Raw genomic sequence first — 12,065 nt, 5'->3', positions numbered from 1 at the left:
AACACATTCAAGTAAGAAGAGATTTGATTTAGAGACTCGACCTTTGGAGGGAAGGGGCTGGCAGTGGGCAAGGGATACAGTGGGATTGAGTACTTGCAGCCACAGGCCTCGCGTGGACCCAGGGCCCCAGTGTGCCAAGAACAGGAGCACAACCAGCTCCACCCTCTGCAGTGGACCCTGGAAAAATCCTCCAAGGCTTTTCTCCTGGGAATGTAATCCTTACAGCAGGTGCTGGCGAGGGTGTGAAGCTGGAACCCTGGCACACTGTTGGTGGGAATGTAAAATAATGCAGCTGCTGCGGAGAACGGTGAGGAGGCTGCTCAAAATTAAAGCGGAGCTGTCGTTTCTGTGGATCCAGTCACCCCACTCCCGAGAGTTTGCCCTGAAGAACTGAAGCCTGGTCTAGCACAGAGGCTTGCAACTCCCCAGTCCCGCCGTGTCCACTGCAACTCTGTTTACAGGAGCTGAGGGATGGGAGAAGGAGGACGAATGGATGAGCAGGATGTGGTCACCACGAGCAAGGGAGTAAGATCCTGCCTGGAAAGGAGGGGTTCTGGCTTGTGCTGCACCATGGACGTGCCCTGGGGATGTGTGCGTGAACACGCCGGACCCCGAGGAACATCACTGTGGGATCCTGCTTACAGGAGGTCCCTGGAGTCCAAGCCCAGGGCCGGGAGGGGATGGGCATGGCGGGCGGGGGGCGGGTGTTGTTCCATGGGGCAGAGCCTCGCTCTGGGAAGATGAGAAAGTTCTGGAGATGATGGTGTGGTGGTGGCACAACAGTGTGCATGTGCTTAGCCCTACGGAACTGTGCACTTAGCCTGGCTAAAATGGTCGATTCCATGTCCTCTGCGTGTTACCGCTCTGAAGATTTTGACTGAAAAGCCTATCCCCAACAGGCTTCGCTGCTCTGGTGACGGCATGTGGTCATGGCTCCTGCAGACCCCGCCCCACCGCCTCCCACCCTGCCCCAAGTGCAGGCTATGCTCCCTTCGGCCTTGCAGACCCCACCCTCTCCCCTCACTGGGGACCACACACACACACCCGGGGCCGGTGCCCCAAAGCCGCCCCCTGCCCCCTCTGCTCCCCCCTTCCCCCTGCCCGGCTCCCTGTGGGCAGCCAGCAGGCCTCCTTCATCAGAGGGATGTTCTGTTTTCTGAGGAAGCTGTTTAGGATGATAGCTATCTTGCTTTCTGGTAAATTCTCAGGGGAAAAGAAATAATTTTGGCTACTTTTTTTTCAACTTGGAATTTCTTTGGAAAACTATCCTCTGTTTGGCCTTGCTGCTCCGTGTGGGTGGGTTCATTTCACATCTGTCATGTTCTGTGCTGGGATTCCTAGCTGGGGGGTTTGTAGAGAGCAGTCCGCAGCCCTCCGGGGCCTCCTTCGCAGAAGCATCCTGGAGAGGCGGCTGTGTTCCCCATGGACACGTGGGCACCGCATCTACCTCCTCCTCCTTCCCCTACACATCGGGGCCACCCCCCATCCCACCCCTGGTCCCCAGGGACTGTTCTGGAGGAGGACACAGAAAGCTAACAGGAGGCCAAGTTTCCATCAGCGGGAGTCCTGTCCCCGCCTGCCTTTGCCTGCGTGCGCCCGGCGGGGCTGGGGTGAGGCTGTGCCCGCCTGCGTGGGAGGGGCTCTGCTGTGACATCCTCGCCTCTGCTTGGGCACCCACTGAGCTGTCCGGGGTCCCTGTTACCTTGTACACATCTCTGGGTGAACCCGGGGACCCACAAGGCTGTGTTGAAGGGCCCGGGGGTCACAGTCCCTGTCTTCTGAGGGACGCATGGCCTGTGCCCTCCACCCTGGAGACCCTGTGCCAGGTCTGAGAGGTGACAGCAAATGCCATTCGCCCTGCCACGTCCTCCTATCACCCGCTGCAGCCGGGGCGGCCGGGGACCTGGCACTGGCCGCGGCTCGGGGCCCTCGTCTCTGCAGCCAGAGTGGGAGTGCACGGCCCTGTGAGCCGCAGGTCTTTGGCCTTGTCTGCTGTCCTTTTTCTCAACACACACGGTAACGGAGGACCGCCAGTCCTGGCAGTTTTTGAAAGAAGACTTTCTTTCCCTCTTGGCAACTTGTCTCTTTAAAGACACTGTGCTCCTTTTATTGGACGGGAAATAACTTCACAAATAGCACTTTTACTTTAGCCCCGAGACCCCACCCGGCTCCCACCGCCCACCTCTCACCGACAGACTTGCCCTCATATCGATCTTCCCTCAGCCTCGATGTTAACTGTCATAAGGTCAGAGTATAAACTCTCTGGGGGACCCTGGCCTTGTAGGGATTTGACTGAAAATCAGGAACAAATTGCAGCGAAGTGAAAACACTGGCTGCAGCCCCAAGGCCAGGCGTCCGGGGCGCCATCTGTGCTGCAGGGTGGCTGGCGCCTGGGCGGCTTGGCTTGGCTTGGCAGCCTGTCCTTGCTGTGTTTTCCTTGGGGGGTGGGTGGCCGGGTTGGGGGTGCCCTTTGTCTTGTGATTTATATGCGGTCGGAGGAGCCCAGTTGCACTCTCTTCCGGCTGGAATGTCTCTGACGTTCCATTTCACTGTGGGGCCATCAGCTGGGCCGCTGTGGAATGTCCCCGGGGACCCGGCGACCTCCCAGTCCGTTCATTTGTGCAGCAGAATTCTAAGTGCCTTGCCTAACATCTGCATCCTATTAATATGTTCAGAGCACTTCCACCAGCTTTGGGAAGGCAGGAGATGCTCGGAGGTAGGCTCAGCCCCAGATCCTGGGGCGTTTTTGACTCTTTCCCTTGTGAGTCTTCCCTGTGAGTCTCTGCCCACTCCCTGGGCTCTGTCCTGTTTCCTCAGCCATCACCCAGATGGCCATTCCATTTCTCAGGTGAAGCCAGGGCCAGGCGGAGGCGCACGGTGGGCGTGGTCTGTGAGCATACGGGAGGATGGTGGTGCAGCTCAGACACTGCTGCACTTGCGTGGTGGGAGAGGGGCCACCCTGCAAGGACCCTGCAGCACTGGGCTCCGAGCCCTAGAAGGCCTCCGGGCCACCTGTCCTCTGAGGGCTGGAAAGCATGGGGGAGGGAGGAAAAGGCTTGACGAGACGGTCTTGTAAAGTGATAGACGTGAGGAGCATTTCTTAAAGCGAAGTAAAAACCATTTCTAATGTCTGGGAAGATGGAAATGAACCTGTATCAGTGAGAGGTCGCTGCATGTGGTGCCAGGGCAGGGTCTGGGTGGAGACTTCAGAGGGGCCAGGGTACACAATCCTTGCGGGGGAGTTCGAGGGACAGACACTAGCGATTGACCCACTGGACCCAGGTTCCAGGAGGTTCTGTCACCAAGTATGGGCTGTGGGTCGGGCAGGGGAGCCGCCGCACCTGCTCGATGCAGAGGCCCATGGCCCCAACTAAGTCACGTTGCCCAGAGTGTGTCTGTAATTATCTAAAAGGGATAGAAAAGAAGCCTCTTTTTCTGAAAAGTATTGGGAACAATTCTGATGACCTGGCCTTCATCATCTGAGATTTCAGTTCTCAGAGTTCGATGGGAGAATTGCCCGTCTGGGTTAAACCGAGTTTAAACTGGGTTAAACTGAGGAGCAGTTTTCTGGGAAGTTCAGAGGAGCGCCAGGCTGGACGAGGATGCCCCCCCGCCCCATCCAGTCCAGCACCAGGAGTGGACCAGGCCCGGGGAGTGCCCTAGACCGAGAACAGCCCCTGCCCCGCCTCAGACAGCCTGCTGCCCCGCAGCCTGGCCGGACCATAGACCCGCCCTCCACCAGCATCTGTCCTCCAGGCACCCTGTGAGCAGAGGCTCAAAACCCCGTCCATCTTCTTTCCGTTTGTCAATATTATGCAAAGTTGCTTGGAAGACAAACAGATACAACCACTAACTGGGCCGGATCCTCAGGTCAGGAAATTCTTGAGCTCACGTGTCTGTGGGGAGGAGGCCCCCCAGAACGCACCCCCTCACGCTGCATTCAGGACCTGCTTCCGCCTGTTCCCACAGCTGCTGGGCTGAGCGGGGGCCGTGGCTGTGGGCTGGGCGCTGGATGCGGGGGAACAGGCAAAGGTTGGGCATTGAGGTCAAAGCCGGTGGCCGTCCACTCACTTCCTCCCAACAAGAGGAGCCGATTCGGGCCTCTGCTGCTTGCTCAGTGGATTTGAGAGCCGGCGGGTTTTACGAGAGACTTGAATCCTCTTCCCAGAGGCTGAATCCTATGGACAGAGGAGCCTGGTGGGCTACAGTCCCTGGGGTTCAAGAATCGGACACAACTTAGCGACTAAACCACCATTGCCCAGAGGCTGACCCAGGCGCAGGGCTACCCTGGCAAGGAGCTCCTGGTTTGGCGGGTCTTGCAATTGAAGCGGAGAAGCAGCAAGAGATCTGCCACCTTGAGGGGTTTCCTGGTCTTGTCACCCAAGGACCGCCCCCCCCGTCACTGGCTTGGGGTCCTTACTTGATGGAGAGGATGCAACAAACCTACAAGATTAAAAGGCAATTTCTGTTAATTTGCAAGATACACAAATCCTGCTGAGGATTCCTGTGTGGCCGCGTCAGCACTGAGGATGATCTCCTGGGACAGAGGCTGCTGTGCCTTCCATGTGGGGGGCTGCTGCCTGCCTCTGCCTGAAAAATGTGGGTCTGGGGTCCTGGCTCGGAGCTCCCTAGGCTGACACCCTTGATACTCCCTCCTGTTAGCGCTGGAATTGAGGGAAATGTTAGTCACTCAGTCGTGTCTGACTCTTTGTGACTCCATGGACTGTAGCCTGCCAGACTCCTCTATCTATGGGATTTTCCAGGCAAGAATACTGGAGTGGGTTGCTGTGCCCTCCTCCAGGGGATCTTGCCGACCCAGGGATCAAACCCAGGTCTCTTGCATTGCAGGCAGATTCTTTGCTGACTGAGCCACCAGGTAATTAAGGGAACCGAGGCTCAAAAAGGTCAGGCCAGCTGCTTGAGGTCACCTGAGAGTGGGAGTGGGTGGGATTCTCTGTACTTCGTGCCGATGGCTCCAGGGTTCTCCAGAACGCCCACTGTGGAGCCACAGCACGTGCGAGAGTTCAGGGCTTTGCCTGTGAGAGAATCGGGTTGTTTTCACCCGCTCTTATGCATACCGCCTGACTTTTCTCTGTTCTCCTGACACTGCCCAGTGATGCAGCTTCTGCTGGCCCTGCACGGCAAAGTCAGGCAGCGCTGCGGAGGGGACCATGGACTCCACCCCCAACACACATGTGATGGCAGAACCGGGCTGGAAGGACCCGTGCCCTGCTCCATGGCGTGAGCTGAACGGAGGTGGGGTCAGGGTCCCTCGAGGGGAGTGTTGGCTGGTTCCCGGTCACTAGTGAAGCGAACCATTTCCTGAAGTTTAAGGTGCAGGAGTGTGTGTGTGTCCTGTGGCCCTTTGTGACCCTGTACTATCTCTGACAGGCAGGGGACCTCATGTCTTGGCTCGCCCTGAGTGTCCAGCTGGCCGTCTGTTCCAGTGCAGTCATGGGTGGGCAGAGACAGGACTGTAAGCTCCCCTGTGTCCCCCTATGAGGCCAGTCGGAGGAGGGCTCCCTCCCCACCCAGCCGGCTGCCCGCTGGGCAGCCGTCCTACCCAAACCTATTAATAGCCTGTTTCCAGTAGATTCCCTGTCAAGCCAGGCCTCATTTTTAGCAGCTCCCTGTTACAATTGTAGGAAAAGTTCCCTTTGAACGTCTTCCTGCCAGAGGCTGGTTCAGCCCCTGCTCCCGTGCACCGGGCGGGTGCCCCTCCACACACTCCTCGGCAGGGGGTACTGTCTGTCTGGGAGCCGCCTGGACGAGCATCTGGGGAGGGGACAGGGGGTGCCCTGCCAAGCTCACAGGGACTCATGTCTCCTCCCTGGCGCCTGGTTCATCACACCTTCAGGTTCATCCAGAGATGGGCCCCCTGCCAGGTGGCCACCTCCTTGGAGGGCCCTTGCCTACCCCCACCCTAGAGAAGCAGCTCTTGGGAGAAAACCAGGCTAAGTCACATTCACATCAGAGGTGCCCGCAGCCTGGCGCCCCGTGCTGAGCAGGAGTGACCTCTGCCATGGGGACCCCTCCCCCCGATGGGCTGGCTGTACTCTTCTCCTCTTTGCTTCACATGGGCTGTTACACCTCCAGACAGCGGGGTTCCTTCTGGGCTCTGCTGTTCAGGCTGGAGTTTGGGGCTGGAGGCTCAGCCGAATCCCCTGGGCTTCCTACGGCGCCATCGGCAGTTTCCTGGCCTGGATGCTGGGTCTGGAGTGGGACCTGGGGAGGAGCAAGCAAGCCTGGGTCCAGCGGCTTCGTCCTGTTCCAAAGTGGCCTGAATTTTGTAGGTTATGCTGACCACAGGCGATGATGTGAAATTTGACTCCTGACTATCCGTGCTTAACACAGAATCTTCCTTCATTCAGAAAGTTACTTTCATAGGCAAAAATATTAATAAGTGAAAATTAAAAGCAAATCTATCTTTCACTTTCAAAAGACCTAAAAAAAAAAAAAAGACACAGATTCCCCCGGAACAGCTAATGCTTCCTGAGTTTCTCATCCTCACGGAGTGGGGGCGGGGTGTGGGTGGCACGTGGGGCTGAAAGGACCTCCTTCCCTGCTGGGGGGTTGTGGGGTCGCAGCCCTGCTCTCACTGCGGTGGCTTGGGGCTGAAGAGCTCTGGCAGAGAAAGCGTTTATTTTTGTAGCATCTCTTCCTTACTCCCCCAAACGATAACTGTTTGGATTATTTATTATTAAATCAGAGGGGGCAGGAACCTCAAATCTAATTTGGTTTTCACTGTTTGCACACTCTTTGTTTATCTTTCATTCATTACTGAGCTTGAGAAAGAATGAGAGAGAACTGGCCATTCGATCTACTTTGTCTGCGAGTTTCCTTCGGCCGCTTCTCAGCTGCAGCACTTCTTTCTCGGCTACTCGTGTTATTGAAATAACAACATTTATCCATGAATACTCCAAAATGCAAGAGGAAAAGCCCTGAAGTGAAACTCGCAAGGAATCATTCCACATGTACAGTGCCCCGGGGGGGAACCGGGAGCAGACAGCCTCCACAGGCGCCAGCCTTGCAGGTGAGACCACTGAATGAAGTACCCCTGTTTAGTATGAGGACCATAGGTGCTCGACCACAGTGACAACACGGGGCATCCTGAACGCCCCTGCTCCCACAGACCCACTGAAGGGACATCTCCACGTGGGGTAGCTTCCTCTAAATGAAACAACCCAACCAGGGAGCCCATCGGGGTTTGACAGGCAGACCCTCCTGTCTGCACAGCATCTGTGCCCTTTAAATCTGCCTTAAAACTGAGAACCAGGAAAAAAACAGAACATAACAAAGTCTGGCAGTGAACGACCAGGTGGACTGAAAACAAGCAAAGAGGGAGAAGGTGACCTGGCTGGGTTCAGCCTCTGCAGCGACTCCTCTGTGAGCCAGACTCTTTTCCCTGGCCATCCTCCTCCGAGGGAGGGGCACTGCCCACATGGCAGGGCCTGGAGCCAGACCCCGAACCTTCCGCCGCCTGACCAGCCCGGCAGGCAGCCCTCCCTGGAAGCCCTCCTGCTCATCACCGAGTTCAAGGAAATGAGCTGCCTTTTGCTAAGACGATGGGGCGAGGATTCTGTGTAAGAAGCTGCTTTCGGTTTTCCTGCGAATGTGTGTCCACGTCCAGGGTGTGCTCCGTGGCACAGAGGCAGCCTCAAGGGCCAGATCACAGTTACAGCCACGGAATGAGCTAAGCTCAGGTCAACAAGTGTAAATAAATATCCAGGCCTACGGTCCAGCCCAGCCCTGAGATGACTGAGTTCCATATAAAGGGTTCATTGAAGCCTTTCAGGACAAGATTGCAAAACCCCCGAGTCGGCAGCGTCGCTAAGAGAGTCCAGTAAACAAAACCCTGGACATTACGGGGCCCGCGCCCTCCGCCAGCCTGCCCACTGGCTTTGATTCATCCTCAGTCCACATCAACGTCCAGAGTTCAGAACAAGATGTTTGGGGAAGGATGAGAAGCACGGATTGTAATAGTCCTGGAGAGGTGGGTTTTGGTAGTGATTGGGTGGAGGTGACCCCTGCCCCCCAGCCTGTCCCGAGGGCTGGGGTTGTCAGCCATCTACCCATCCATGATCACAGTCCTCTCTGACCCAGTTCAGAGTCTGGACCAGTGTGTCCGACCCACCAGGGGTTTCCAGAGACCCTCTAAGACACTGCTGGTTGAGATGCTTTGCTGGGCAGATGCTAGAGACCAAGCCTCGCAGATTCTCAGAGTTCGGCAAATCTTAGAGATTAGGAGCAGAAGTTCCAGAACTGGGCAGCAGAAAGAGGAAAAGTGAGGGTTTCAGCATCTTGGGTAGAGTGGCTGTGTTTGCTTGGGATTTAATCATAAGAACAAATTCTGTTCCGAGGACTTGGTCGGCATCATTGTCCCAGGAATGACTTTGTCAAAGGTGATGGGTGGGAAAGAAATGGTTCTGGAAAAGGGCCCATAAATGTGTCTGTCATCCGATGTACAGTGCATGCGTGCTCCACCCAGGGACCCCTTGCAGGTGCTGACCCCTCCTGGGCCTCTGTGGATGGCGGCACCCCAATCCTTCCCCTGTAGATCTGTGTCCTGTGCTGCTCCCAAGGCTGGGGTTGGGGGGTGGGTGGGTAGGGGGCTGGAGTGGTCTGGCAGCAGCCTAGCCTCCAGTGGGACGTGGTGGAAGAGGAGAGCTTCTGGCCCCATCACCCTCAGAGGAGAGCCCTGGAGTCAGAGCCCACTGGGCTGGCGACATTAGCAGCTGGGGGTTCTGTCCTTGAAATGAAATTAGAGAGAGAATGGAAAATTTTCCAGTCCATGCTTTAGAATTAGAGAGCATCCTTTCAGGAGTCCATACAGAGCCTGTCGCCGCTCACGGGGGCCCTGCTTCCCCAGAGACGGTGACTTAGGGCTTCTTGAAACACTGGTGGGTTTGCATTTCTAATTTCTTCTCCACAGTAGAGCTTGGAGACAAAGATTTAAGTTGGTGTACGGAAGCATTTGTATTTGCGTCCACAGTTTTGTGACATCATGTGCATATGCACTTAACTGAAATCTAAGACCGTATCTGTGTGTTTGTCCATTTGTCTCACAGAAACACTCAAACACATTTGTAAAGTATAATTTTCATCCATTTAAATACAACCAAACTGTGTCACCAGTCACAGGCAAAAATGAGAAAGAGCAAAAGACATTTTAAGTAAACTTTTTAAGAACAATTTGGAACTTACAGGAAACTTGCCAGGGTTGCACCAAGGCCCCATTCAAACGTGTCCAAGTGTTGCAACAACAGCCTTCATCAGGATCCAGGCCCACGGCACCCTTCTCCCGGCTCCTCACCCACCTTCCATCTAGAACAGCTTCTCTGTGTTTCCTTGAGTTTTGTGACTGTAAACATTAAGAAAAAACCAATGCTAGTAATTTTCCAGAATACTACTCTATTTGAGATGATCCAGAGTTTGCTCATGATTAGACCTGGTCTGTACATGTTTTGGCTAGGATATCAAAGCAATGATCTTATCAGGTGGCAATTGATGTTGACTTTTCTTGTTGTTGAATTTGACCATGTGATTAAGAAGTTCTGTGCCCGCTTCTTCCACCATGAGGCCCCTTCAGCTTGTCTCTGTATCAATAAGTCTTGTGAAGTTGCCCCTGAGACTGTTGAAAGTCTCATGCCTCACTAATTGGTGTTTCTTGCCAAAATAGCTGACCACCAGAGTGTAGCAAGATATCCTGGAATGCAAAGTCAAGTGGGCCTTGGGAAGCATCACTACAAGCAAAGCTAGTGGAGGTGATGGAATTCCAGTTGAGCTATTTCAAATCCTAAAGATGATGCTGTGAAAGTGCTGCACTCAATATGCCAGCAAATTTGGAAAACTCAGCAGTGGCCATGGGACTGGAAGAGGTCAGTTTTCATTCCAATCCCAAATAAAGGCAATGCCAAAGAATGTTTAAGCTATTGTACAATTGCATTCATCTCCCATGCTAGCAAAGTAATGCTCAAAATTCTCCAAGTGAGGCTTCAATAGTTTGTGAACCATGAATTTCCAGATATTCAAGCTGGATTTAGAAAAGGCAGAGGAACCAGAGATCAAATTGCCAACATCGACTGGATCATACAAAAAGCAAGAGAATTCCAGGAAAACATCTACTTTTCTTTATTGATTATGCCAAAGCCTTTGACTGCGTGGATCACAACAAACTGTGGAAAGTTCTTCAAGAGATGGGAATACTAGACCATCTTACCTGCCTCCTGAGAAATCTGTATGCAGGTCAAGAAGCAACAGTTAGAACCGGACATGGAATAATAGACTGGTTTCAAATTGGGAAAGGAGTATGTCAGGGCTGTATATTGTCACCCTGCTTATTTAACTTATATGCGGAGTACATCATGCAAAATGCCGGGCTGGATGAAGCACAAGCTGGGATCAAGATTGCTGGGAGAAGTATCAGTCACCTCAGATATGCAGATGACACCACCTTTATGGCAGAAAGTGAAGAGGAACTAAAGAGCCTCTTGATGAAAGTGAAAGAGGAGAGTGAAAAAGCTGGCTTAAAACTCAGCATTCAGAAAACTAAGATCATGGCATCTGGTCCCATCACTTCATGGCAAATAGATGGGGAAACAATGGAAACAGTGACAGGCTTTATTTTCTTGGGCTCCAAAATCACTGCAGATGCTGATTGCAGCCATGATTTAAAAGACGCTTGCTCCTTAGAAGAAAAGCTATGACCAACCTAGACAGCATATTAAAAAGCAGATACATTCCTTTGTGGACAAAGGTCTGTCTAGTCAAAGCTATGGTTTTTCTAGTAGTCATGTATGGATGTGATAGTTGGACCATAAAGAAAGTTGAGTGCTGGAAAATTGATGCTTTTGAACTGTAGTGTTGGAGAAGACTCTCGAGAGTCACTTGGACTGAAAGGAAATCCAACCAGTCCATCCTAAAGGAGATCAGTCCTGAATATTCATTGGAAGGACTGATGCTGAAGTGGAAACCTCAATACTTCAGCCTTCTGATGCGAAGAACTGACTCATTGGAAAAGACCCTGATTCTGGGAAAGATTGAAGGCAGGAGGAGAAGGGGATGACAGAGGATGAGATGGTTGGATGGCATCACCAACTCAATGGACATGAGTCTGAACAAGCTCTGGGAGTTGGCAATCGACAGGGAAGCCTGGCGTGCTGCAGTCCATGGGGTTGCAAAAAATCGGACACGACTGAGAGACTGAACTGAACTGAGGGTGTATTTTTATTTCTTTTATTTGCTAGGTTTTTACTACAAGGAATGTGGACACAAAGAGCCCTGAAGCCCGTTACTTGGGGGTGGTGGAGGCTCCGGGACATGAGTTTAGATCAAGGTTGAGGCGCTGAAACTGGGGACAGGGTCGCTGGACAGTCAGGGGGTGATTTCATTTGGACTGGGGCAGCAGGGAGGAGGTGGAGGGTGGGTGTCTGTGGAGGTAGGTGGGCATGTGTGCTCTGGTCTGGGGGAGCAGTGGGTCTAACTGAGTCCCCCAGGGAGGAAGGAGGTGAGGTGGCTCTAATTAGGACGTGGGATTCCATTGTGGATCCCTGGATCTGTGTCCTGGAACACGAAATAGGGAGGGATCTCTCAAGCGCCTTCAGGAAGAAATGCTTGGCATGGTCATTCTTAGGCTTCCCAGGTGTCTCAGCGGTAAAGAATCTGCTGGTAATTCAGGAGCCTCAGGAGCTGCAGGTTCAATCCCTGGGTCGGGAAAAACCCCTGGAGGAGGAAATGGCAACCCACTCCAATATTCTTGCCTGGAAAATCCCATGGACAGAGGAACCTGGTGGGTTACAGCCCATGGGGTCACAAAGAGTTGGACATAACTGAAGTGACCTTTGCACACACGCAGGCATGGTCATGTTCTTCCAGACAAGGAAGACTTGTTAAAACAGACATTGTCTCCTCGCTAAGTCAGAACTCAACATTATTGTTCACTGACCCTTGAATACTTTGCAATGGTATGAACTTCTTGTGATTAATTCTCTTATGTGAGAATAGAAACAGAACTTGGAAAAATATCTCCTGAATCTGGAGCTGCAGAGTCTCTGTTGAAACATTTT

Source organism: Moschus berezovskii, chromosome 16 (genome assembly GCF_049115385.1).
Source record: "Moschus berezovskii isolate FMDL1 chromosome 16, NW_MosBer_1.0, whole genome shotgun sequence".
NCBI classification, from domain to species: Eukaryota; Metazoa; Chordata; class Mammalia; order Artiodactyla; family Moschidae; genus Moschus; species Moschus berezovskii.
Note: the sequence above shows the minus strand (reverse complement) of the source record.